Source organism: Triturus cristatus, chromosome 11, assembly GCF_964204655.1.
Source record: "Triturus cristatus chromosome 11, aTriCri1.1, whole genome shotgun sequence".
Lineage (NCBI taxonomy): Eukaryota > Metazoa > Chordata > Amphibia > Caudata > Salamandridae > Triturus > Triturus cristatus.
Window position 1 is genome coordinate 89,156,123 of NC_140594.1, and position 25,669 is coordinate 89,181,791.

Here is a 25,669-nt window from a genome sequence, read left to right on the forward strand (position 1 = left end):
CCCTGGTTTCCAGCACCAAAGTCGGCAATCTAGCCGACGGACCACATCCTCTCCCTAGCCCTAGCGCATTATGCACTATCCCTTGTATCACGGCACTGTTCTTCAGCACGTTCTCTCGTCTATTCATTTTCTCTTTAACCCGCGCGTCTGGGGGAAGACTGAACTCTGTAGCCGGTGCCTTGTTCGGATAACTTTGTGTTAGTAGTAAATATTTATTTACGTTGTTTAAACCAGAGCAGATCTGCGACTGGCACCCACCCACGCATGCCTGAAGCAGAGCTGCCGCGCCCCTGCCTTGCCTGACGCCTGCTTCTGATTATGCCCTGCGTCTACTTACCCACACATGTTGTTGTGTCTACACAGAGCCAGGACGCAGCTGCGGCATATGGGTCTCTTCTCTTCATATGGTACATTATAGGTTCTGTGAATAGTTTGTGAGGGCCCAGCGCTGACGGATCAGTACATGACTCAGTGACCAGCCATGCATGACTCACTGACCAGTTGTGGAACAAACAAGCTCACTAGCAGCCACAGCGGAGCTTCGGATCCGGGCAGAGAGAGACCTCCCTGCCCTCCAGCAGCAACAGGCCGTCGTGTATCCGGGGCGTAGAAGAGCTAAGCCTATGGTTTGCACTAGCCCAGAAACAGGCCTTACAGGTGTAGGTCTCCTGGCCTGTAGAGCGCACACTGACAATGCACACCGTGCTATTGAGAACATGTATTTGTTGATTTAATACGCGAAGCGTTTCTCAGCAGCTCGCACAGTAGGTTTTACTGAGCCTGTCCCGAGCGAGGAAGGGTGTTCCTTGCAAGGCTGCCCAGGGGGGGGGGTTGCGCAGCAGCCCCCCTAAAAGGGCGGCCACCTTAGTGCCACAGGAAGGCACTGGAGTCGCTGGTCTAGTCCCTGGGCCACGGCCAGGGAAGACGTCCGGCCGATCCATTTCCGGGGAGGGGACAGGGGTATTTAGGCTGTCCCCGCCCATCCTTCGCCCTCTTGTCCCTCGCCGTCTCGCCTTGCATGTTGTTGGTCGCAGTTCGTCCTCCGTCCTTCGTGAGAGCGATGAGTCGCTTGCTGGTCTTCCCCTGCCCCAGTCCTGTCCCTGGGCAGCACCGGGTTGTCGGGGCCCTGTGGTACGGACTACCACGGGCGGGGGGAGGTGCGAGCTTAGAGCGTCCTGGTCGGGTGGCGCGAGTGGGGAATGATGGGTATGTGGGCCGCGGAATGCGATGGTGCAGGGAGGCGCTGGCCTTGAGCGTGCCCCAGGCGGCCTTTGTAGCCGGGCTCCCGACTCATGTGGCGCGGGGGGGTGCCCAGTATCGTCTCCTACCCCCCGTGTGCAGCGCAAGTCGGTGCCAGTGGCTCGGGGGGCTAGGGCATCAACTGTAGGGGCCCCTGTTTGGCAGGTTCGGGTCCCGGCCGTGGTTCTGGGGTCGGTACTTATGGGGATCAATCGTTTGTGCCACGCAGCAGAGGCCAGGTTTTGCCTTGTGTTTTGGGCCGGTAGGACTCTGGGCAGTGCCCCTGAGCGTTCGGTGGCAAATTGGTGGAGTCTGCTTGTGCAGGTGAGGGTGTGCTCCGTCGACTGCGCTGCCGCCTCTGGTGCAGGTTACAAGGGTTCGGGCCCCGAGGTCTCGTCCGCATTCTGCGATGCGGGGCTAATCTCTTCATCTCCCAGTGCCTCAACGTGTGTGTGGATATGGTGTTGCACGGTGTGCGTGGTGCAGATCAGGGCATATAAATTCTCCCTACTTCCATGGATAGAGTAATTTCACAGATATACGCACATATACTCACCATACACTTGGGCCCATTTCACTAACATACACTCAGATTACTCTATAAGTACCAACCATGAGAGAGGAAACCTCCTAAACACCCTGCATCTACAACAAGGTCGATAATAACCACCAACACTGTATTTAAAATTATGATTCTTTATCTAAAATTAGTTCAAATAGAAATGCAATCAAAATAAAATCATTATTCTCATAGTTACCTATTCTAGCTAAATGTCATAAATGGGTCAGGACAGGTCTCTTAGTAGAAATCTCCCAAGTCGCCGTCCTCACAGCATCGATCTTCACCAACGCAAGTTCGGAAAGAAGTAGCCTCAAAAATCCAAATGCAATGAACACGTACCCTCTCTAGTCTAGTATATTTATAATAAAAATTACAAAATAATAGCAACATAAAATGTTCTTGATTTCCGTTGAGCCGCTGAGCAGAGCGAGCAGGAAAGGATGTAGCGTCGCTACATTTGGAAAATCTCCGCTCAGAAAAAATCACAAAAATAAAAACGGAAGAAGGAACTCAAATTTACAAATGTTTCTTTCGAAGCCGCTCTTCCTTGATATTTTAGCAAAGTCACCACAAACTGGACAATGTTCATTGTACTTTATCCTTGTCCAAGGACTTGGACTTACGCCCAGAACTGCTGTCCTCACGGAAAACTTTTAAACCAGGCGAAGGCTGTGGTCAGGTGACTCTCGACCATGTTCAGCAAGGCCCTCTCATCAAAATTCGATCACTCGAATACAGGCTGCAAACGGTAGCCATCTTGGTTTAGGCCAAAATGAACCATCTTAATCGAAAGAAATACAAACAACGTTACTACATCTTCGCAATGATTAAACAGTGTTAATTCCCACTAATACCCTTATGTGTATGTAATTAACTAGCCATTTGCAACATATTTAAGCACTAGTACACGTTATTTTAAAAGCGTTTTGTGCTTTAAACAAACAACACTTAGCAACATTCATTTAATAAAACCTGCACATTATTATTAAGCAACACGTATGCATTCCCACGTGTAATTTCTCTTGTTAATTAAGTTGGTTAATTAGAATCGTCACACAAAACAAATAATTAATAATTATGAATTAATATTTTTAGTCAACACATGTAGACAAAACTGGAGCTTAAAAACCCAATAAATTTTCAACAGAAAACTCTGCTCCAGCAATCCCCCCTTTGGTGATATTATCACCAAATAAACAACCCAAAAAAAAAATTAGTCAAATTTAGTCCCATTTTTAGGAGAAATTGGAAATGTCTTTTTCTTTTTTCACAACACTACACACCAGACTCCCTTTCATCATCCCTCTTCGTCTCCAAGTAAACACTCTCACTCAATTCTTCTAATTCTATTTCTTGTGGATCTCTTTTTGACCTCTTATTTTCCTTTTCAATATTTCTTTTGATTAATTTCTTTTTCCCTCCCCTGTTTTTACAACACAAACACCCCAATCTTAGTATCAATAAAGCAACAATTACACAGGTCAAAGGAAACAATATCTTACCTATAATAGTACTACCTATTTTTGCAATAAAATTCTTAACAGCAACTATCTTATTAGCTATTTTGGTCCAGATACTTTCAGCTTCCAGTGGTACTAATTCTTCATGCAAATCAGTAATATTTTTGATATAGACCTTCAGGTCTTTGCTTTCGTCAGGAATGTAAGTGCAACAATGTTGAACTTTCAGCATTCCACAAACCCCACCCTCCTTGGCCAATAAAATATCAAGGGCAAGTCGATTTTGCATAGACATGGCACGTACGGCAATCATTTCCGTATTCAGCAAAAGAAACCCTCCAGCGGTACTTGTCGATAAGCGATCCACCACTGTTGATAATTTCCGAATTCCATATGCATTTAAAGAAATTCCCACTGCTGGAATTAAAGCTCCAAAGATATCACCCACTATTTCAGACCAAGTTTCTCTCTTAAAACGTGTTAATAAATTAATATGTTCTACATCTTCTATTCTATCTATATAAAAGATCTTTGGAAAGACCAGGCCCACATAACACGTGCCATACCAATGGTCAGGCAACCTGTAATAAGCCTTGTTCCCACAAACATAATACACTCCTGGGAAAACTGGATCCTCTCCTCCTTTGAAACCCCATCCTGTCGCAATGAAGTATGTATCATGACACTCACTATTCCCAACAAAATATGTATCATATTGGGATTTCTTCCTTGTAATGCATAGTTTACCCTTCTGTGGTGCATCTAGAGCTAACGTTGGACTAGCCCCATTTCTCAATTCTTTCCCCATCTCAATGTCCCAAATTGTCTCACTCATTTTGTATTTCCCTACCTTTTCATGCATGCTCATTCTCCTTTCCTCTACCATGTTTAGGAAAGCCTTCTCCTCTTCTTTCAAGCTACAAGTTAAATTATTCTTAAAAATATAATCTAATGTTAATTCTTCTTTTTCAATAAAAATCTCACCAAAAATGTTAGCTTCTTTAGCTGGATTCAGCCTTTTGTTTATAGACAACTGCCCAAAAATATTATCCTTGTTAGACATCACATAATCTATTTTCCCTAACAAATAGAAAACACTACTCAACACACTACATGAAATTCCATACGTAGCTGGTAAATGGTGATAAGTAACACCCTCTGAAACGGATGCAGGTAACTGCATACATACATAGCAATCCCTTACTTCCATTGTCTTCACATATTCATACAATAATTTTGAAAAAACATTACTAGAAAAATCATTAATTGACCTATCTTTATGCATGTAAGTATTACTAATTCTAGTTGGGACTACTTTTTGTGAATTCTTCTCTACATTAGTCTCATTCTCAGTATGTATCTCAAATGTACCTATTGTAACTCTAAATGTAACCAATAAAGCTAAAACTCCCCATAATAGCATTAATAATCCAGTACAGCAACAGCACATTCTACACCATCTTTTCAAAAAAAGCACATCTACTTTGATTATTCTCTATGTTAGCCATTTTACTACTTTGGCCGTGTCTTTTGACTTCGCCTCTACTACTCCACTACTGCAATTCTTTATTTCTGGATTACTTCAGACAGCTAAATTTCAGACTTTCTCCTTTTCACTCTCCACCAGGTAGTTTTTTCAGTTCACTCAGTTTGGATATTCATCACTCTTCACTCCTTCTTCAGCAATATCAAATTGTATCAGATCATCAACAACATCCTGTGCATCCGACTCTTCTCCAATGTCAGTCAGGATAACTTTTAAGATTCCAACAGATTTTTCCTTTTCCTCAACCACTTTTCTCAAGATCCCCTCCGGATTGTCTCGATTCACTGTTTCTTCTTCTTCTCCTTCAGACAGTGCTACATTAGACCATTCCGGTGATCTGTACTTTTGGTTGGGTCTTTTAATTCTCTTTATCTCCTCAGGTTCTTTTGATTTCTTTTGCTCCTTTTTCTTCACTTCGTTTTGACTCGACACCTCATTCACTTGTTCAGCTTTCGATGTATTTGCTCTTATCAGTCTGTATCTCAGCTTCTTTACTCTGTTGTTAGGCCAAAGATCTCCTCTTACAACCTTTCTTGGTCTTGTTTCTTTATTATTTCTTTCTCCAATCCAAGTTCTCTTTCTCAGAACTCGACCCTCTGATTTTTCATTCTCACTTTCATCCGATTCTGTTTCATATGCCTCTTGTTCTTCAGCAGTTTTCTTTTGTTCCACACTCTTTATCACCACTGTTTGAGACTTCCCTATTTCTTTCCCTCCTCGGGTCTCCGACACGCAATCTTCTTGCTGTCTACTTGTCCCTTCACCTAGCTCATCAGGAATATTCCCTACACCTCCTCGGGGGTCTTCCGCAATCTGTCCCTCTCTATCTTCTTCTGACCCTACTTCTTCAAGTGTAATCTCAAGTGGATTTTCAACCTCCTCATCTGATGCAGGAGTAGTCTCTGTGGAACTGCTTTTTTCTCTTCTTTCTTCTCCACTGCTTGTTGGAACGTCAGGCTCTCTCACAGAATCTGATCTCCCTTTTGAAACTCTCAATGTTTCTCTTGAAGTCTCTCCTGGAAAGAAAGAATCACCTGACTCTCTTTCTCCTTCAGCTCCTCCAGAATTTTGATTTCTCCTTACTGGTTCTGTTTCTTCATCATCACTGGAATCTGACTCTTCAAAATACTCTTTACCAGTCCCGTCTTTTGGGTTTGGAACTCTCAGAGTATGACTTGCATGCACCCAGTTTTTCACACCAGCACACTTCACTGCAGTTGTCGTAGTCGGAATGACTTGTCTTGGTCTTCCCCACCTTGGAACCAAGCAATTTCTTCTTCTGTGCACTTTAATCCTCACCCAGTCCCCTGGACTCAGATCATGAGCTTGCTTCTTCTCAAGTGTAGTAGCGTCTTCTCCAACCTGGTGAAACACAGAATGAACTGCGTCAGCCAGGCCTTTACAGTAATCCAGAATCATGTCATCAGGTATTGTCATCAACTTATTGACAGGTACAAATGCATGACGCATTGCACGTCCCATCAAAATTTCATGTGGACTCAAACCAGTAGTTCTATCTGGAGTAGATCTAATAGTCATTAGCACTAGAGGCAAGACATCAGGCCATTTCATTCCAGTGGCTAAACACATCTTACCAATCCTGTTCTTGATTGTGCCATGTATCTGCTCAACAACACCAGAAGCCTCTGGTCTGTAAGCACAATGTAGCTTCTGCTGTATGCCCAATGCTTCACAAATCAAACTCATGAGCTCATTATAGAAGTGTCCACCTCTATCAGACTCAATCGTTACTGGAAATCCGTACCTAGGAATCCACTCTCTTAACAGTAACTTTGCAACTGTTATTCCATCATTTCTCCTAGTCGGATAGGCCTCCACCCATCTTGAGAACAAACAGACTACCACTAGAACATACCTCAATCTGTTCACTTGTGGCATTTCAATGAAATCAATCTGCATTCTGGTAAAAGGACCACCTTCTCTGCCTATTGTTCCTAGACTCACCACTGTCTTTTTCCCAGTGTTAAATTGCTGGCAAATCAAACATCTTTGACAAATGCTTTCTGCAATCGTCCTGAACTTTGCATTGTACCAAGTCTTTTTAAAAGACCTGATCATCGCATCCCTTCCCAAATGTCCCTGGCCATGATACATCCTTGCCATTGCTGACAACATAGAGTTAGGCATGACTGGTCTACCATCTCTATAGATCCAGACATGATCTGTTTCTCTTGGGGCACAACCTTCCTTGATCCAGTCTTTCTTTTCTTCTTTTCCTGCCTCATCCTGCAACTGTTTCACCTCATCCCACGTTTCTAGGACATTAGTAAACATCACAGAACAAAAAGACATTTCCCCTTCTCGTTCCCTATTAATCGAGTGATTATTTTTAGCACAATACTGTGCAATGTCATTTGCGAATCTGTTTCCAATTGTCACAAAATCATCTCCTTGTCCATGAGCAGCACATTTTACAACTGCTAATTCCTTAGGTAGCTGTATCACCTCAAGCAATTTTCCAATCACTACAGCATTCTTTATTGGAGTCCCACTCGACGTCAAGAAACCTCTCTGTAGCCAAAGCTGGCCAAAATCATGCACGACTCCAAATCCATACTGACTATCAGTCATCACAGTCACTCTCAGATCTTTCCCAATTTCACAAGCTTTCGTCAATGCCACCAATTCAGCAACTTGTGCAGATTTCACTCCTTTCAATGGTGATGCTTCCATAACTTCTGAAACCTTGCACACTGCATATGCTGCACTCAGCACACCATCATCATTCCTCAGACATGATCCATCCACAAACAGCACATGATCACTCTCAGGCAATGGAAGATCCCTTATGTCTGGTCTCGGTTTTGTACAGTAGTCCAGCACATCCAAACAATTGTGATCATCTTCTGTCTTTACACCCACACCTTCATTATCTGGCAATAATGTCGCTGGATTCACATTCACACATCTCTCAAGAGTCACATTTGATGCTCCCAAAATGACTTTCTCATATTTAGTCAGCCGACTATGTGACATATACTGAGTTCTACTTCTTGTCAAAAGAATTGCCACATTATGAGGTACGAATACCCTTACAGGATATCCCATTATGATTCCTTCACTCTGTTCCAGACTCTTACATGTTGCAGCTACAGATTTCAGACAACCTGGTAAACCCACAGCTACAGGGTCAAGTGTCGATGAGAAGTACGCAATAGGCCTTCTCAGTAATCCATGTTTCTGAATTAACACTGAAAGTGCACATCCATTTCTCTCACTGCAATACAACTCAAACTCTTTTTCATAGTCTGGCATACCTAAAGCAGGGGCTTCACACATTCTGCTCTTCAACTCCTCAAATGCTGCCATTTGTTCTCCATCTAGTTCCAATGGGTCTTTCATCTCACTTTTTGTCAGCTTAATTTGTGGCTTTGCTATCAGCGAGAAATTAATTATCCACTGACGACAATAACCCACCATCCCCAGAAACATCCTCACTTCTCTCTGGGTCTTTGGGGCTTTCATTTCTCTAATAATTCTGATCCTGTCATCAGTCACTTTTCTCAGACCCTTTTCAATATTGTGTCCAAGATAATGCACCTCTTTCTTACAAAATTGCAATTTGGCTGGAGATACCTTTAACCCTCCATCTGCCAGATGATTCAGTAAAGCTATGGTATCTACTTCACAAGCTTCACGTGTCTTTGATGCCACGAGTAGGTCATCAATATACTGCACTAGTACTGAGTTTTCAGGCATGATCAAACTCTCCAATGACTTTTTCAATAACTGATTGAATATCGAAGGACTCTCTGTATACCCCTGTGGGATTCGACACCATGCTAAAATACGCTGGCCAAACCTAAATGCAAAAATCGGCTGGCTATCATGATGCAATGGAATTGAAAAGAAAGCATGACACAAATCAATCACTGTATACCACTCAGCATCATGTGGAATCTGATACAAAATCACTGACAGATTTGGCACAATAGGACAACATGCCACCACAATTTGGTTAACTTTTCTCAAATCCTGTACAATCCTGAACTTCCCATTAGGTTTCTTTAGCCCCATTATCGGTGAATTACACGGACTACTCAGTAGTTCTCTCAAAACTCCTTGCTGAATCATTTTCTCAATTATAGGAGTTATTCCTTCAATTATTTCTGGTGTCATTTTGTACTGAGGAATGTTAGGATAAGTAATTCCCTCTTTCACTGAAATCTTCACAGGATCTACATTATTCATCAATCCCACATCCTCTCCAGTAAAATCCCAAACTGTCTTTTTCACTGTGTCTCTCAGCTCTTGAGGTAAATCCTCTGGATTAAACACAGCATATGCACCAATCATCTCACTTTCTCTATTATCTAGAGTCATTCGGTACAAAACATCTTCATCTTGTGTTTCAAAAGCTATTCCATCCGGAGTACAAAAAATTGTACAGTTCATTTTACATAGCAGATCCCTGCCCAACAAGTTCACCGGACTAGTGTCACAGACTATGAATCTGTGCATTTCCGAAAATTTCCCTATTTGTACCCTTACTGGTTCAGTAAGTCGTGTCCTGATTTGTGTATTTGCTACACCAACTACTTGGATTGCTTCATCCGAGAGAGGAAGATTTCTAATATCTGCTGACCTGACAGTTGATCTCGTCGCACCTGTGTCTACTAAAAAAGTAACACTTTCTTCATTTATTTTCCCATCTACAAATGGTCCTGCCTGGTCTATTTCTAGAGTTGCACCAAGTATGCACTCTTCCTCCTCTCCTCGGCACCGTCAATAATCACCTTCAGACTCACTCCATTCATTCTTTAACAAATACTGTTGTACCTGGTTAGAACGCCTTGGTTTGTTTACCTGCTCCTCATTGTAGAATCCCGAATCCTGATTGTACTTTTGTGACCCTCTATTCTGCGGCAAGGGCGGTTTTGGCTCTTGGCTCTGCTGTCTCACAACCTTCTGTTGTTGCTGCTGTTGATTATTCCCCTCGTTCTGCACCTGTTGATTTAAGGTTTTACTTTCATTATTCGCTAATGGTGGATTTGTACATTCAGATCTCCAATGTCCCAGTTAGCCACAGTTGTGACAAGGGAACTTCCTCTTCGCTTCCTCAAGATTCCCCTTTCCTTTCCCTGCATATCTGGGCCTATTCCCTGAATTATTTGTCTGTTCCACCAACTGTGCTTCTTGTCTCTCCGCAACTTTCACTTGTGCCCACATTGCTTTCTCTTTCAGCTTTCTCTGTTTTGCTTCAATTTCATCACTGAAGTACTTTGCATGTCTCAGAATTTCATCTACTTTCTTACTCTGCCAATCCACTGTATGCTCACAAATTCTCTCACTAATCTCAGGTCTCAGGCCATATACAAATCTGTATACAAAATGACTCAAATCTTTGTCACCCAGGTGCTCATCCCCACTGAATTGTTTAAAAGCCAGTATCAGCCTCTCATAAAAAGCATGAACTGATTCTTTTGCTTCCTGATGTGTTCGATCTATCTTAACCCAGTCTGTCTCTTTTGGAGGTACTTTACTTTTCAGGTATACAATCACCTGATCATACTTCCTCATTACCTCTGGATCTGGTGCTCCTGTTCTCGGATCTCTTGGATATTCCTCAGTAGGCCAACTTACAACTATTTTACACTCAGTCCACAAATCTGCTGGAACAATTATATCAAACAGACTATTCAGGTCAATCCACAGCACTTTTGACAATTTCACAAACCTGTCTACCTGCCTATACCACTCGACGGGCTTTTCTCTCAGTCGAGGGAAATCGTTCGTAAATGATAGAATATCCTGTCTGGTCCATGGAACATGTACATATCCTCCTCCAGGTATTTCTCTCATAGGATATGCATCCACTGTTTTCTCTTTTTCTCTCACAGGAAATGCTGAATAAGTCCTGTCCACTGATTCTTCCCTTATCTTATACCACCTATCCTTCCACTTTTCTACATCACCCCATTTTCGCAATAAGGCGATCATCTCTTTAATCTGTCCTGTTCTACCATTACTATTCAAATTTTCAATATCCTTGTCTGTAAAATCCATCCTGTAAGACCTCTGCAATGCTTTCACCTTATCAGTGTCAACTCCTTGCTCACTCGCTATTGCTCTTAACCTGTCATGTGTATTTTTAGCTCTCCAGGTAATGTTTTTGCACATAAATAACAATTCTCCATCATGATGATTTTTTAGAATGTCTGTTGGAACTGTCCCTACAACAAGCTCCTCTAATTCTATGCGTAACTTGGCCACATCAATTGCCTGGGAATCTTTATCCCTCTTTTGAAGGACTTTCATCCATTCATTCAAATCTTCAGCTGTTATTTCAGTAGTTCTTTTCACTGGAACCACCTTTTCTGGCATCCTCTGTGGTTCTAACATTGGCATCCCTGAACAACTAGCATCACTAGTATCCAATCTCGAATTAGACTGTACCTCTAATCCTCTACTGCATGTGTCCCGTCTGGATTGTCTCAAATCATCATTACTTTCTGTCCTTTTTCCTGAATCTCCTGAGGGACCAGCCAAACTTGTTATTTTATTACCAACATATGGAACCACCAGACCATTTTCACCCATCCTCTGTTTATCAAAAACAGGCATAACCGGACCTATTGTTACAGGCACCGTAACAGCTTCTAGATTCTTCGTCAGTTCCCTAATCCTTTCAGTCAACTCTGATGTAGTTCTGGCTAATTCTCTCGTATTCTCATCACCACATCTTTTTTCTCCCTCTTTTTCTCTGAAAGGGTTACCACTTCTTAATTCAGGTGTCACAATTTCTGTCTCAATGATACACAATGTATCTCTTATTGGAGAAACAACTGGTGTGCTCTCTTCTGGTTCTGGTCTATATGGAGGTGGTCTCTTGTAAATCATGTCATTCAAGACCTCATCCTCATAATCGCTAACTCCATATCTTCTCACTTCTGCCTCAGGAACCCTCTCCGTACCCTTTCTTTCTTCCTTCTCTTCAATTGTTCTCATAGGATATAATCCCTCTGACATACTAGCATCTCGCCATCTCCTCATTCTATCATGATGAGTTTCACGATCATGTTTCCTCCCAAACATGTATCTATAATTGCTTCCTGACCTCTGTTTTTCTCGCTCATGTACTTCATCTTCCCATTCCACCAAAGCCTCAAACTGTGTCGGCCTTGGTCTAGGCTCTAGACTCATCATTTTTTCCCGCAAATTTCTCAACACGGCCAGATTAAATGAACCATGTTCTGGGAAAGCTAAAACACCATCTTCCTTAGTATACCTAGCCCAATTCTCCAACCATATACAGGTATGATACCCATATCTCGCAACCATAAAAGATGCAGGCGTTTTCGTTGGAGGTAACAATTCACCTTCTCTTGCTTTAACATCTTTATTCTTGTCAAACCATTTCTTTATTTTTCCGAACAAGGATTTCTTCTTTTTCTCTTCTTGGTAATACATTTCTGTGTTTACCAAAACTTTCTAATCCCTTCCGCAATACCAATGTACAGTACTATATTTTATCCAATAACAGCGCGACTCACACTAACGCACCAATCCTGGAGCGTCTACGTCACCTTGTACCCCTTCCAATCCTAGCGCGGCTCACACCAACACACCAATCCCAGCGCGAGCACTATTCTCATTCAATATCCAATCAGAGCGCGATCTGTATGACGTCAGCAGTCTCTGCAGTCGCTCCTGCTCCTGTCTCCTGTCACTTGTCTACCTCTCCTTTACAAAATCTTCTCAGTAGACTTCGTGTCAAATTTTAAAAAATCTATTAGTTACAACATATAAACATCTCCATTGTCTGCTTCGCTAACCATAGAGAAAATCTATTTCACAAGAATCCCGCTTCTCTCTAGAACAGCGCTTACCTCTGCTCCACTACGGAATTATTACTCCCGTTGACACAGTAGCACATTCCTCTACTCTGCCCTTCTAACATGCATCCATTAACTGTTTCCTCCTGGACTGTTCCAAAGAGTCTTACAATCAACTAAATGCTCATACATTCACACACTTTCATACAAGAAAATGTAGTACATGCACACAGAATCCTGCTTTTCCCGAGAACAGCGAACAGTCTGTCCCACTACAGAATTATAACACACGTTAACCAAGCAGCATTTACCTCTGCCCAGTCCTTCAGACAAGCTCAGAGAATACCTATTACTCCTCCCGTGATAAGCTTTAACGGCAAACCTTACGGATCCCTGGGACTTAAGACCAGAGTTTCACATATAACCTTCGCTATCATACGCACTCCTTTTATACTAGAAATATATCCCTAATAGTAACACACGACGATGTCACTGATTCCGAACCTAGACAATGTGACGCGCAACTTCAATTGTCACACGTTTTTCCTGCATACGTACAGGTAATTCCAACAATCCCGTCTTTCCCGAGAGCAGCATATACTTCCCTCTGCCCTACTACGGAACTGCTACCAGCTCCCAAATTCCAGAAGCACTACATAAAACTTAACATGACGACTCCAACATATAGTATTAGTACATATACCAACATCAATCAATAATCAATAAATCAAAAAGCCAATGTACAAGCAATCTAATCAGATCAAGACAATAATCAATAACCATCAAATTCTGCTACCAGGAAATTGGTGCAGATCAGGGCATATAAATTCTCCCTACTTCCATGGATAGAGTAATTTCACAGATATACGCACATATACTCACCATACACTTGGGCCCATTTCACTAACATACACTCAGATTACTCTATAAGTACCAACCATGAGAGAGGAAACCTCCTAAACACCCTGCATCTACAACAAGGTCGATAAAACCTAATTGATACTGTCTTGAGTCATGATTTAAACAACAATAATCACAATAGAGTACTCAATAAATGACAAGAAATAACCACCAACACTGTATTTAAAATTATGATTCTTTATCTAAAATTAGTTCAAATAGAAATGCAATCAAAATAAAATCATTATTCTCATAGTTACCTATTCTAGCTAAATGTCATAAATGGGTCAGGACAGGTCTCTTAGTAGAAATCTCCCAAGTCGCCGTCCTCACAGCATCGATCTTCACCAACGCAAGTTCGGAAAGAAGTAGCCTCAAAAATCCAAATGCAATGAACACGTACCCTCTCTAGTCTAGTATATTTATAATAAAAATTACAAAATAATAGCAACATAAAATGTTATTGATTTCCGTTGAGCCGCTGAGCAGAGCGAGCAGGAAAGGATGTAGCGTCGCTACATTTGGAAAATCTCCGCTCAGAAAAAATCACAAAAATAAAAACGGAAGAAGGAACTCAAATTTACAAATGTTTCTTTCGAAGCCGCTCTTCCTTGATATTTTAGCAAAGTCACCACAAACTGGACAATGTTCATTGTACTTTATCCTTGTCCAAGGACTTGGACTTACGCCCAGAACTGCTGTCCTCACGGAAAACTTTTAAACCAGGCGAAGGCTGTGGTCAGGTGACTCTCGACCATGTTCAGCAAGGCCCTCTCATCAAAATTCGATCACTCGAATACAGGCTGCAAACGGTAGCCATCTTGGTTTAGGCCAAAATGAACCATCTTAATCGAAAGAAATACAAACAACGTTACTACATCTTCACAATGATTAAACAGTGTTAATTCCCACTAATACCCTTATGTGTATGTAATTAACTAGCCATTTGCAACATATTTAAGCACTAGTACACGTTATTTTAAAAGCGTTTTGTGCTTTAAACAAACAACACTTAGCAACATTCATTTAATAAAACCTGCACATTATTATTAAGCAACACGTATGCATTCCCACGTGTAATTTCTCTTGTTAATTAAGTTGGTTAATTAGAATCGTCACACAAAACAAATAATTAATAATTATGAATTAATATTTTTAGTCAACTCATGTAGACAAAACTGGAGCTTAAAAACCCAATAAATTTTCAACAGAAAACTCTGCTCCAGCAATTGCGCGCGCGCCAGTCCTTGGGGGTATCACTTCTGCTCCGGAGAGGATGTGGTCCACCGGCTGCGCTGCCGCCTCTGGGGTGGGAACCAGGGTTCGAGCCTCGAGGTTGCGTCCACATTGTGTGATTCTGGGAATATCTCGTGTTCTCTCCGTGTCTGCATGTGTGTGTGGGATGCGGTGCTATGCAGAGCGCTCCATTGTTCGGGTCGAGTTCGCGCTATATAAATATGCTTTGTTGTGGCTAGCATATGCTTTGTTGTGGCTAGCAAGGGAGCAGGTCGTGTAGATCCGAGAGAGGTGAAACTTGTGCCGAGGCGTAGCATAGATACGGTGCTATGATGGGCGCGCCAGTGCCTTCGAGTCGAGTCGCGCTGCATGAATGCAGCACTAGCCTTGTCGTCTTCCGGTCTAGCGACAAGACTCGAGCGTGCCCCAGGCGGCCTTGGGGATCGGGCGTCCCCGATCTATGTGGTGCGAGGAAGGGGCTCAGCAAACCTGAGGCCGTCGGTGGCGAACAGTTGATCAGAGAGCTATTGCCGCCGACCCGGCCCGAGCCGAGGCCGCGTCCCCCAGTCTGGGATTCAGGTGCGCATTTCACGTTATGAATGGTAACGTTAATACGGTGCTACTATAGCGTCCAATCCCTTGCTCGAGTTCGCGCTATATAAACACTTTGCGATCACTGATTCGGTGTCGCGTCCACATCAGTTGCTCTGCGATGGGCCCCATTTCCTCCGGGGCTTTTCCCGCGCCATTAGCAATCCAGACTGTGGTGCCGGAATCGAGGGTTCGAGCCTCGGGGTCGCGTCCACTATTTAATCCTGGACTATCCCCCTACTCTCCAGTCGATGAATGTGTTTGTTGACGGTGCTCCCGTAATCCTCCAGGCGGCAGGGCGCCATGGTGTACCTGCAATTAGTAATGTTGTGATCCAGGGTTCGAGCATCGCGGTCGCGTTCTCATCAGTCCAGGCGTGTATGCGCACCATCTTGGGGAGAGGAGTTGGCCTATTGGTTAGGGCTCGCGACCTTTGTCTACTTGTGTGCACGCTTCCTCCCTCATGTTAGCAGACGTGCAGGGTCCTTTTTGGGAAGTTAAGCAGGGTCGGGCCTGGTTAACATTTGGATGGGAGGCCTACAGTGGTTCTACAGGATGCTGAGATAGCTAGCGTCCAGAAATCAGAGATAGGACTCCATGCACGCGTCGGGGTCAGACACACCAGCAGTACTGGCCCGAGTAGGCTGCTCTATATTCAGGGAGTTGAGGTCTGAGATAGCCCTAATGGGTGCAAGGGCGGGTATCAGCCCGTTGCGCACAAGAAGTCTGTGCACTGAGATAGCTAAACTGTGCAGAAGTTAGAGATAGGACTTCATGGACGTGCCTGAGCCAGACACACCAGCAGGCTGGCCCCGAGTCACCACCTGGCTCTATTTCCCATTACCATGTGTGCCCGTGAGCTTGCTGGAAGGGGGAGGGGCAGGGTCGCTCCCCCCCCCCCTGCTGCCCGTTAGGGCGGAGCAAGTGAAGAGCCCGGGCTTGGCAACAACACAAGCGGCTAGGCAGCGGCATGGGCCTTGTCGGCATGGCAGCCCCTCACGTGAGGTTCAGGCGTTGGTATTACAGCGTTGGGTGGCAGTGGCCGAACGCTAGCAAATGGGGTTATGGCATGGGGGCAGAGTTCTGTGTCTAGCATTTGTCTGTGTCCTATAGTAAGGTAGTATAGTTGCAGATGCAGTAATTGGGGTACTGCTTTAGTGCAACGGGGGAGACATGTGCAGGGATTAGGAGCCTGGCCGAACCTAGTTCATCTGTGGGCCTATATGGCCACAGTCCAATTCACGTGCGGGCCATCTCCTATTTTACTCGGCGGCTCCTGTAGCATACTTTACTCGGCGGGGAGCCGGGCCATGTATTGCGACTTTCCTCCCTTCGCGCTAGATCTGCTGGGGGGGGAGACAACAGACTCCTATTTCTTCCGTAATTAACATGTACAGTAATTAAGTACAATGTCTTTGCTGGCCTGGTCGTTTGCCTCATGTGGTGTGGCTTCTGACAGAGCAGCCCGGGGGGCGGGCGCCTGGCTCAGTGCAGAGGCTCACAGGCAGGGCGAACCCCGAGACTAAGCGTAGATTCAGTGCTGCATCCTTATGGTAGAGACTGGAAAAGAAATACAAGTGACGATTTTCCCCTCGTTACACCGGACGCAATTGATGGTGGCACTGCAGGGATGCCATGTTTCATTATTTGATAGGTTGTAATGTGCTTTGTAGGGTGGGGCCGTAGCCTGTTTTTGACAGCAACCAGCAGTCTGGGGCTTCTGCCTTGCTCGCGAATATGCTTCGTCTTCCACCTGGATGTGCGGTCCTCGGGGGTAAGAAATGCAGCTTAGACCATTTTGGCCTTTAATGGATAATATTTCATACTACCGCAGCTAGGGAAATGTGTTTGTGGTGTGCTCAACATACCGCCCAAGCAATCATGACTTTATGAAGCTTTTCCTGTCAATAGTAGAATTGAAGAGCACTGCTGGTCATGCAACAAAAAAAAAATATATATATATTGGAACGTTCATTGGTCACTTGTATCACAGCGTCATAGCTCAACACATTATGAAACGCTGTGTAGTACATGATTCGACATAGGTAGAAGTTCACGAGAGGGAAGCTTGCCAAACAAATGAAGTGGAAGACGATTGGGGATTCGTGAACATGACTATGCCTCTCAGATGTCTAACATTTAAGTGTCCATAACTCATTGCTTCCCTTCCTGGGGAGGGTGTTGATTTGTCACGGCTGCCCTCGCCGCTTACCTGGATCTGGCCGGGAGTGCATATGGTCACGTTACAATGAACGTGTGTTCATGGGCTTCGCATCAGGCTATGGGGCCACACTTATGGGTAGCAGCACATATCAGGATACAAGGAAGATTACGAATATCCTGGAAGCATATCAGGAGGTTCCTACTCAACACAGGCTTAGTATGCTCTTTGGTATGGACAACAAGTTATATTTTGCGCTGGGCGAGCAGTTCTGCCGGTGAAGGGCCGCGGTTGGGATACGCAGTTGGCCCAGGGGCTGACCAAGGAGAACTCAGTGTTCCCACAGAACATTCCTCCACTAGTCTTGCCCCTAGAACCCCTAGATGGGGTATTTATACAGTGCAGGTCTTACATGTCCACTGTGAGGAAGGCTACTGTCAGTTTATTTATAATTGGCACTAAGGCTTCAGACCTCTTTTCGTCACACAAGTCCTCTCAGCATTTCATCCTCCTGGGGAGGACAGGAGTACCACACGTGCATAGTGAAGTATACACTAAGTTGACCCAATAGTCATAGGAAGGGAAAGGTTTAAACGACACTCCTGAAAGGGATTTACAGTGTGAGGTACATGGATGTTTAGGTCATGCGTTTATCTACAGAGCAGTTATTTGTTACAACGACAGCGTAACAGTGACAGCGACATAGCCAACAGTCCTGGCTGGCCACAGCTCCGGGGTGACAGGATGAGTAACCACAGGTAACAAGAGAGGGAGGTCCTAGCGACAGCCCGACATCTCGCACAGCACAACAGCAATTTACGGCTATATTCATTGGTATGCACGGGCAGGAGGCTGTGTTTGATGTCACAGTCACAGGGTCAGAGCTCGGCAGGCACATGCAGTAATTATCCTATTGTGGTCGATTATGAGTACCTGTAAGTTGGGTTTCGACACACACCTGTAAGCTGGTTTTGTCTGAAATTTTACAGCAAAGGCTTGGTGGGTATGGGTCCTTTGTGTATGTGATAACAAGGGTCCCCCTGACTTAAATTCCCAAATCAGGGAAAATAACTAAATGTAAATATCACAGTTGGGAGAGTTGAAAATAGTCATGGACCTCAATACTACATGTGATAGACACATGCATGCTTCCTCTATCAGTAGTATCAAAAAACATTAATTATGATTTTACGGTTACAGATAATTTACACTGAATGTAAAAAAAAAGGAAAAAAAAAAAATTAGTAAGGGTCACGACAAAATTCACCGGAGCTGATTCACAGGCGGGTGTGGTGGTCCCTACCTCATTTCACATGATTCTCCCTGTCGGGTCTGTCTAACGTCATCTAAAGGGGCTTGAAATTAACTGCTTCTTTTGTCTCAGCCATACTGTGAGCAGTATGCAAGCGGTCTGTGCATCAGTAGTTTGGGGTGAGCACGTCCGATCCCGGCGTTGTGGCTGTGATTCCTGATGTGACTCTGGTAGCCCTAGTCCTGCCTGCAGTAGGTGGCTGATGAATGTGGATTACATAACTGGATGCGATGAATGGGGAGGCAGAACCTTGCAGCGCACTCTGCGAAGCAATGTTCCTGGCTAATCGTTTGACCCAAGGCCGAAGCGGGAGCTTCTAGTGCAGGGCCAGAATCATTAGGCCAGGCAGCATGACAAAGGTCTTTTAGGTACTGGTAGAATGGGGCATGCTAAGTAGCCCTGAAGGCCCCCGCCCCCCCCCCCCCCTGGCAAAGATGGCAAGCAGGGGTCACGCGGGGAACGGAGATATCAGCGGTCCACCTGTTGAGCTTATAACCAGCTTGAAAGTCCTGTACACCATGCTAATGTCCTGTACAGTGGTCTCCCGGACTATCTCGTTCAGCGGCTGCAGGCTGTGCAGAACGCTGCAGCTCGCGCTATTTTTGGCCTCCATAGGCGATTTGGAGCCTCCGGTTTGTTGCAGTCGCTTCATTGGCTGCCCATCCGGAAGCGGATCATGTTTAAAGTTCTGGCGCTGGCGCATAAAGCGCTTTTTGGCGTGGGCGCGAAATACCTCCAACGCAGGCTCGCCTTCTACCGCCCTGCCAGATCCTTGCGATCCGAATCTCTGTTCTTGGCTGTGGTTCCTCGAATTAGGAAGGCACGCTCTGGAGGGCGCTCCTTTAGTCTGAGGGCCCCTCAGCTGTGGAACACCCTCCCTTTGGCCCTACGGTCCTCTATTAATCTGCTTCACTTTAGGAAGAGCCTGAAGACCTGGCTTTTTAACCTTTAGTATTTCTGCTGTTCTTTTTTTCAGTTGTTCGCTGTATGGTGTTATGTTTTTTATTCTGAGCTGCCTCGATAAAGCGCCGGGACACTCCTTTGGAGTAGCCGTGCGCTATAAAAATAAATGTATAACATAACATAACATAACATAACAAAGTCGGAGGGAGGCTGCTGAGTTGCCCTTGCATGGTTTGTCTCGCTTCAGGGCCAGTTGGGGTTACTGTTCTGGGTAAGGTTAGTCTTCTTGGTTGCGTTGGATACTTTGACAGGTTGCCCCTGCGCAGGCAATTCGGCGATAAGTGGTAATTTTTGGGGGGTGTGAACGAGGTGTCCTTCTAGAAACTCATTAGATCTTGCAGTCCCGCCATTGCAGAACATAGATTTGTCACCATTCTTCAAGGAAACCTTTATTAGCAGGAAGGTATTGAACCATGGAGAGCCAACGGTTGTGGGTTCGTGCACACCAGTAGTAAGGGAATTACATTCTGTCATCAGGTTAAGTGTACCATCAATAGCATCAGCTGCTGTAAAGCTTCTATTTTCGCACGGGACTGGGGCTGGCAATGTCTCTAACTTTGCAGCCAGACACGGTACAGGCAGAGACATACCGGTGATGGTGCAACGTGCACTCAGCAGTAGAGTCAGCTGAGTGTCATCATACCCTGGGATACCGTCAGTGACATGAGTAAGGTTGGGGCTACATACGAACAGGCACTCTCTGTCTGCTGGGGCGGGAGTGTGCCATTGCCACGAGGGTGCGGGTTGCCTGGTTAGGGCTGATATGGATGGGAGGGAGCACTATCCGGACAACCACAAGAGCACATTCTGCAGTCATAGAAGGTTAGATTGTTAATTTGATGGCATGGTACCAGTTACTTCGGTTATGCGCATTTTCCTTGGCAGTTGTCAGCGAACATTTTGAATGCAATGCTGGTGGTTAGCCTGTGTCATGCCTTTGAGAGGTGTTTTAGCTCTGGCATGGCCAAGCTTGGGTTAGATACCTGTGGTCTGCCCTGGGATTCATGTTAGCGGCAGAACTTAGAGGGGCTTGGGTCCGACCTCTGGTCACGGGTGCAGATCCTGGTAGGTTCACTTAGTATCCCGTCCTTGAGTTCGATTTAAACAGGTACCATTGATTTGAGTAACGGTAACGGGTAATTTCCCCCGCCCTGCGGCCTTGCCTGGCAGCGATGCAGGTGTGGAAGTTGCCTTCCAACCGGGGCGACATGGTACATAGGTTGGGGGAAAACGCAAGATGCAGATCCTGGTAGGTTCACTTAGTATCCCGTCCTTGAGTTCGATGAAACAGGTGCCATTGATTTGAGTAACGGTAACGGCTACTTTCTCCCGCCCTCCAGCACTGGCTGGCAGCTGTGCAGGTTGTGGAAGTTGCCTTCCAACGGGGGCGAGTTGGTCCATATGATTGGGGGAAACCCCTGGGAAACACATTTTGGGCTGCAAAGTAGCAGGAGAACGATTGGCATTCCCAGTATTCAAAATAGAGAGGTATTTTACACGTTGGTTACCCTCTGGGTCACTCTGTCCTGCCTGCTCCCTGGTATACTAGCAGAAGTTTGGGAGGGCTAGGCTTCACATTGGGTGGTGACTGACGGAATGCGATGGACATATTCCGACTAGTGCTAGCTCAGACAACTGAGTGAAAGAGGAAGTAAGGCGGGCTTGTCAACTCTTACCTCCTCTCGCACTGGCACTGCCTGGCAGGAGTGGCTTGTCAAAGGTATTGTTCTTCAGCCATGCAAAGGTAACATTGGACCAACGCCTATTTATAGGTTTCAGGTCAATTCAGTCAAAAATCCACGGGGAGTTTAGAAAGGATGGGGGCACCTGTCCTGAAGGGGCATGCTGGCCGCCGGTCCTGTATGGGCTAAGACTTGTTTTGGCTGGACCTGGGAGAAGCCCGGTAATCAGCATGTTGTAAGTAAATAGGCCTACCTTGGTGAGGGGGCCCTGGTAGTGACGGTGGCCACTCCCAAGGCTGTTGGGGAGTTACAGGGCGATCCAGAGTCTGCAGATACCAAGGGGTACTTCATGCAGCAGCACAGCGTGGTGCTAAGCCAGGATACCCAGGGATGTCTTAGTGTTGTCCCCTGGAAGAACCACGGCGCCCCGTTAGTCCTACGGGCGGTTGTGGGTCTGAGCAACCGGGGGCTGCTATAATACGCTCCGCCCACCTCTTTCGGGGGGGCGTGAGTAAGCAAGTGGACTGGTGGTCCACGGATGGGAGGGGTGGCCCCTCCCAAGATTTGGTATGCACCAATTGGCGACTGCCACGGTGTGATTTAGGCTTATCAGACGGGCAGGCGGCATAGGGGTTGGCCTGCCCTGGGATCGCCCGTAAGATAACCCACCATGTTTGCATATTGGTTATGCTAATAAACCTGCAGCAATATTTCTCCACTTACAAAAGTGTCGTGTGGGTTATTGATGTATTATGTGTGTTATGTGACTACAGTTGCCGATATTGGCACTATGCAGGGTAAGAGGTGACGTGCATCACCAGGCAGGTATATGCATGAAAGAATCATTCCCTGAAGCTGGCGGATTTGCAGAGCCGTGAGAAAGACAGCGCATCTGCGTCACGGAGGGAAGCAGCACAAACATGCACGCAGAGGATAACATCACACACCTACTGTGCAGCGACGCGAGAGAGAGCAGATTAAAGATATATATATACATACAAGTGTTAGAGTGTCCTCACTCACAGAAGTCAAAGCAACACACACAGGCTCGTTGTGAGGGACATGCCATCTGGTCCGAGACAGTCTGCTACCCTACTGTGCTTACAGTAACACATGTCATACCGAGTAGGTATAAGCATCATTTCTTGCAAACCTGCACTAGATAGAGTCCAGCTCCTCCAAACGTCCAGAAACTGGATGGAAATGCCTTGTCTCACGAGGTTTCTGGTGCTACCAGGAGGGCAGGTGTGAGAATGCCTCGCCAGTAGCCTTTACGGTAACACAAAGGTTGCCCTACCCCTCAAAGTACAGGAGCACAAACTATCCAGACACTTCCGTATACCGGGAAACCTTCCTCCAACATAGCATACAGTGGGAGATTTACTTACTTATTTTTCCGTTTTATATGAGGGGAACAAGCCCCAATGGGTGTCAGAGAGCTTTTCACAGGGACAGACCTGCGCTGGAATCTAGCTGTTTACATTGGACCCTTGAAGCTGATGTACGAAGCCTTTTTGCGATTGCAAACGGCCCAATTCACAGAAACGCCTTTTCTGATGTATCGAACCAAATTGTGATACAGTAACATGTTACCGAATCGCAATTTGGGTTTGCAACCAAATACCAATTCAGTATTTGGAAGGGGCGTGTTTAGGGTGTCACTTCCAGATGCCAAATTGGAATGGTATGTATTAATGTTTTGCATCCGGATTCCATTCGTAAAACATTTATCTTGTGCCACCTTCTCAAAGGAGACGGTAAGCTATTTGCAAACGGAAAGGGAACCCAAGATCCAGGTCCCCCTTTATGAATGGCCAGGACTCTCGCAAGTTCGGGACCTAATGCATTGCAAATTATTGTTGCCAGGTATTACCTGCACTATCCCAGTGTCAGAATTTTGCAATTAATGCCATCTCATACCTTAAGTTCATGGATTTTCAAAGTGGTGGGGCGAAACGCTTTGACTTGATTATAACCCCAGCTAATGCAGCAAGCAAGCCTGCGTTGAAAGAGTAGGTGCAAGAGGTGTTCCCTCACTCTCGCGCAAACTGTGTATTTTACTGAATACATTTTGAGAAAATGTATCACATTTTTTTTTTAAAGGTGCCAAGGGTACCCTCCTGAACTCAACAAGATGCACACACAGACTCAAAATTCACCCTACTCTCAAACAGACACTCTCTCTGCCCTCACTCAGGTGCAAAGCTTTCACTGCTCTCACACAGCAACACTGCTTTCTCTGCACTCGCATCACTCACCCAGGCACCACTCATCATGAGGGCCTGTTTGAGGTGTAATCATACCTTATGGCTCAGCCAATAATAATCTGCCCCCGGTGTCACGTGTTCTTTCGGACTCTATGGAGTCTTTACATAACCTCCCCCATTCCTAGACTACACTATGACAAGTGACCCTACTGTCTTCATGCACCAATCACATTAAGGTGCAGAAAAAGCTTTGCGAATCGAGATTTTAATGTTTCTGCATGTACTCCCTCTTAAATTATAGATAGTAATTTAATAAAAAAGTAGCCAACATACGACCACAGGACGCCTAGCTTATTATTTTAAAATATTTACCATCCTGTAGTCCTACTGTAATGAACCAACATAAGGCCACGGGACACTTGCTTATTATTCTAACATTTTACCATCCTCAAGTCGTACTGTATTACAGTTTTAGCGCTGCGTGGCCTTCTTAGATCATCTCCGAGGTTGCATGGTTACACTTAAATGATGAAGTCTACATTTTACCACTTGATGGCAGTCCTCAATCAGAACATTTATATTTTTGTGGCTCACTCATTTGACTTCTCCTTGTGATTTTATCTTTCACTGCTCTTTAGCTTACCTCACTCACACTTTATTTTCATGGCCAGTTTTCATGATGTTATTTTACCATATTCTGAATGTCTTCTTGTTTTTTTTTTTTGTCTGTTTACCAGGTTAATTTACTGTCTTATTAAACATCTTAACAAAACAATCCTGGAATATAGATTATTATAATAACCGCTACTTACATGCAGCGCTCCTCACCCTTGCCTTTGCTACTCTCTGGGCCGGGCATGATGAGGCGGGAACAGAAGAGCGATGAAAGGAAAGGCAGCAAGAGATAGAAAATGACCAATCACTGCAAGGCTCCATAATAAAGGCATACTGTGATTGGCCATGTTCTTCTGTAAAACCTAACCTCCCACCCCAATGCTACCTCCATGACTAGGCCTACTCCTCACCTCTTAAGCCAATCCAATCCAGACACTGCTTCACAGCGTCCGGATTGGCTGCAGTAGGCACAGACAGCGCTCCTTCGGAGACCAGGGAGGCTGCGGGTGTGATCCCCGGCTTCCTAATATTTTGCTGGTAGAAGAGTCCTTCTGTGCGGATGTCGGGTTGGTCATGGGAGGACTCCCGTCCAACCTGGAATGCGCACTGCCTCACCCCCAAACCTCTCATAAAATAAGAGTCTGCCATCTGAAATGTGCACCTGATCCGGGGATGAAATAAAAGCACCCCAGCAGGAAATATAAACCTTCTAAATGCATTTTAGGGGCCAGAGGGCAAAAAATACAGGGGGCGATGCCCCAACACCCCCATAGAGAAACCACTCCTGGGTGAAATTACACGTAGTACATCAGGACTGGAATTTTGTGATTGTGCCTCCACACCACCACCACCCCCCCCCCACGCATGGATGTCGCGGTTTTCCTTCCTTATGCCAAGACGCATCTCCAAGGAGCTAGTTCCAGCATTTTACCATGGGTGCCCCCTATGCCAACAATTGCCTCATGTGTGCCAGATTTACTTAGTTGGTTCCCATTATGCCAAGAATTACCTTCAGCATGCCTGTTCGAGTATTTTTCACATGTGCCTGTCATGCTAAAAATTGCCTCCAGTATGCAAGCAGTAGAATTTTTCCATGGGTCCCTCTATAAGCCACGAATTACCATCAGTATGTAAGGGCCAATGGCAGACTAGCAGGCACAACATCATATTCTCACTTACATTTACTTACATTCACTCACACTAAATCTCCATCATTAAATCTCACTTGCGCTCATTTATTCTCACTCATTGTCAATCATACTTACTATGACCCCAGCATACTTACTCATACTGACTTGCTGTAACGCTGTCCATCTAACTCACTCATTCCCTCTCCTTCGTTCACACTCACTCTAACTCTTACTCATGCTTTTTCAGTCATGTGCACTCGCTCTTATTG

At 45.1% G+C, this 25,669-nt stretch overlaps 1 protein-coding gene across 1 annotated transcript in view; it reads left to right on the forward strand.

Moving 5' to 3' along the window:
- Positions 1-25,669, forward strand: part of LOC146783298 (E3 ubiquitin-protein ligase TRIM39-like) — a 178,803-nt gene that overhangs the window by 87,481 nt on the left and 65,653 nt on the right. The window lies entirely within an intron of this gene.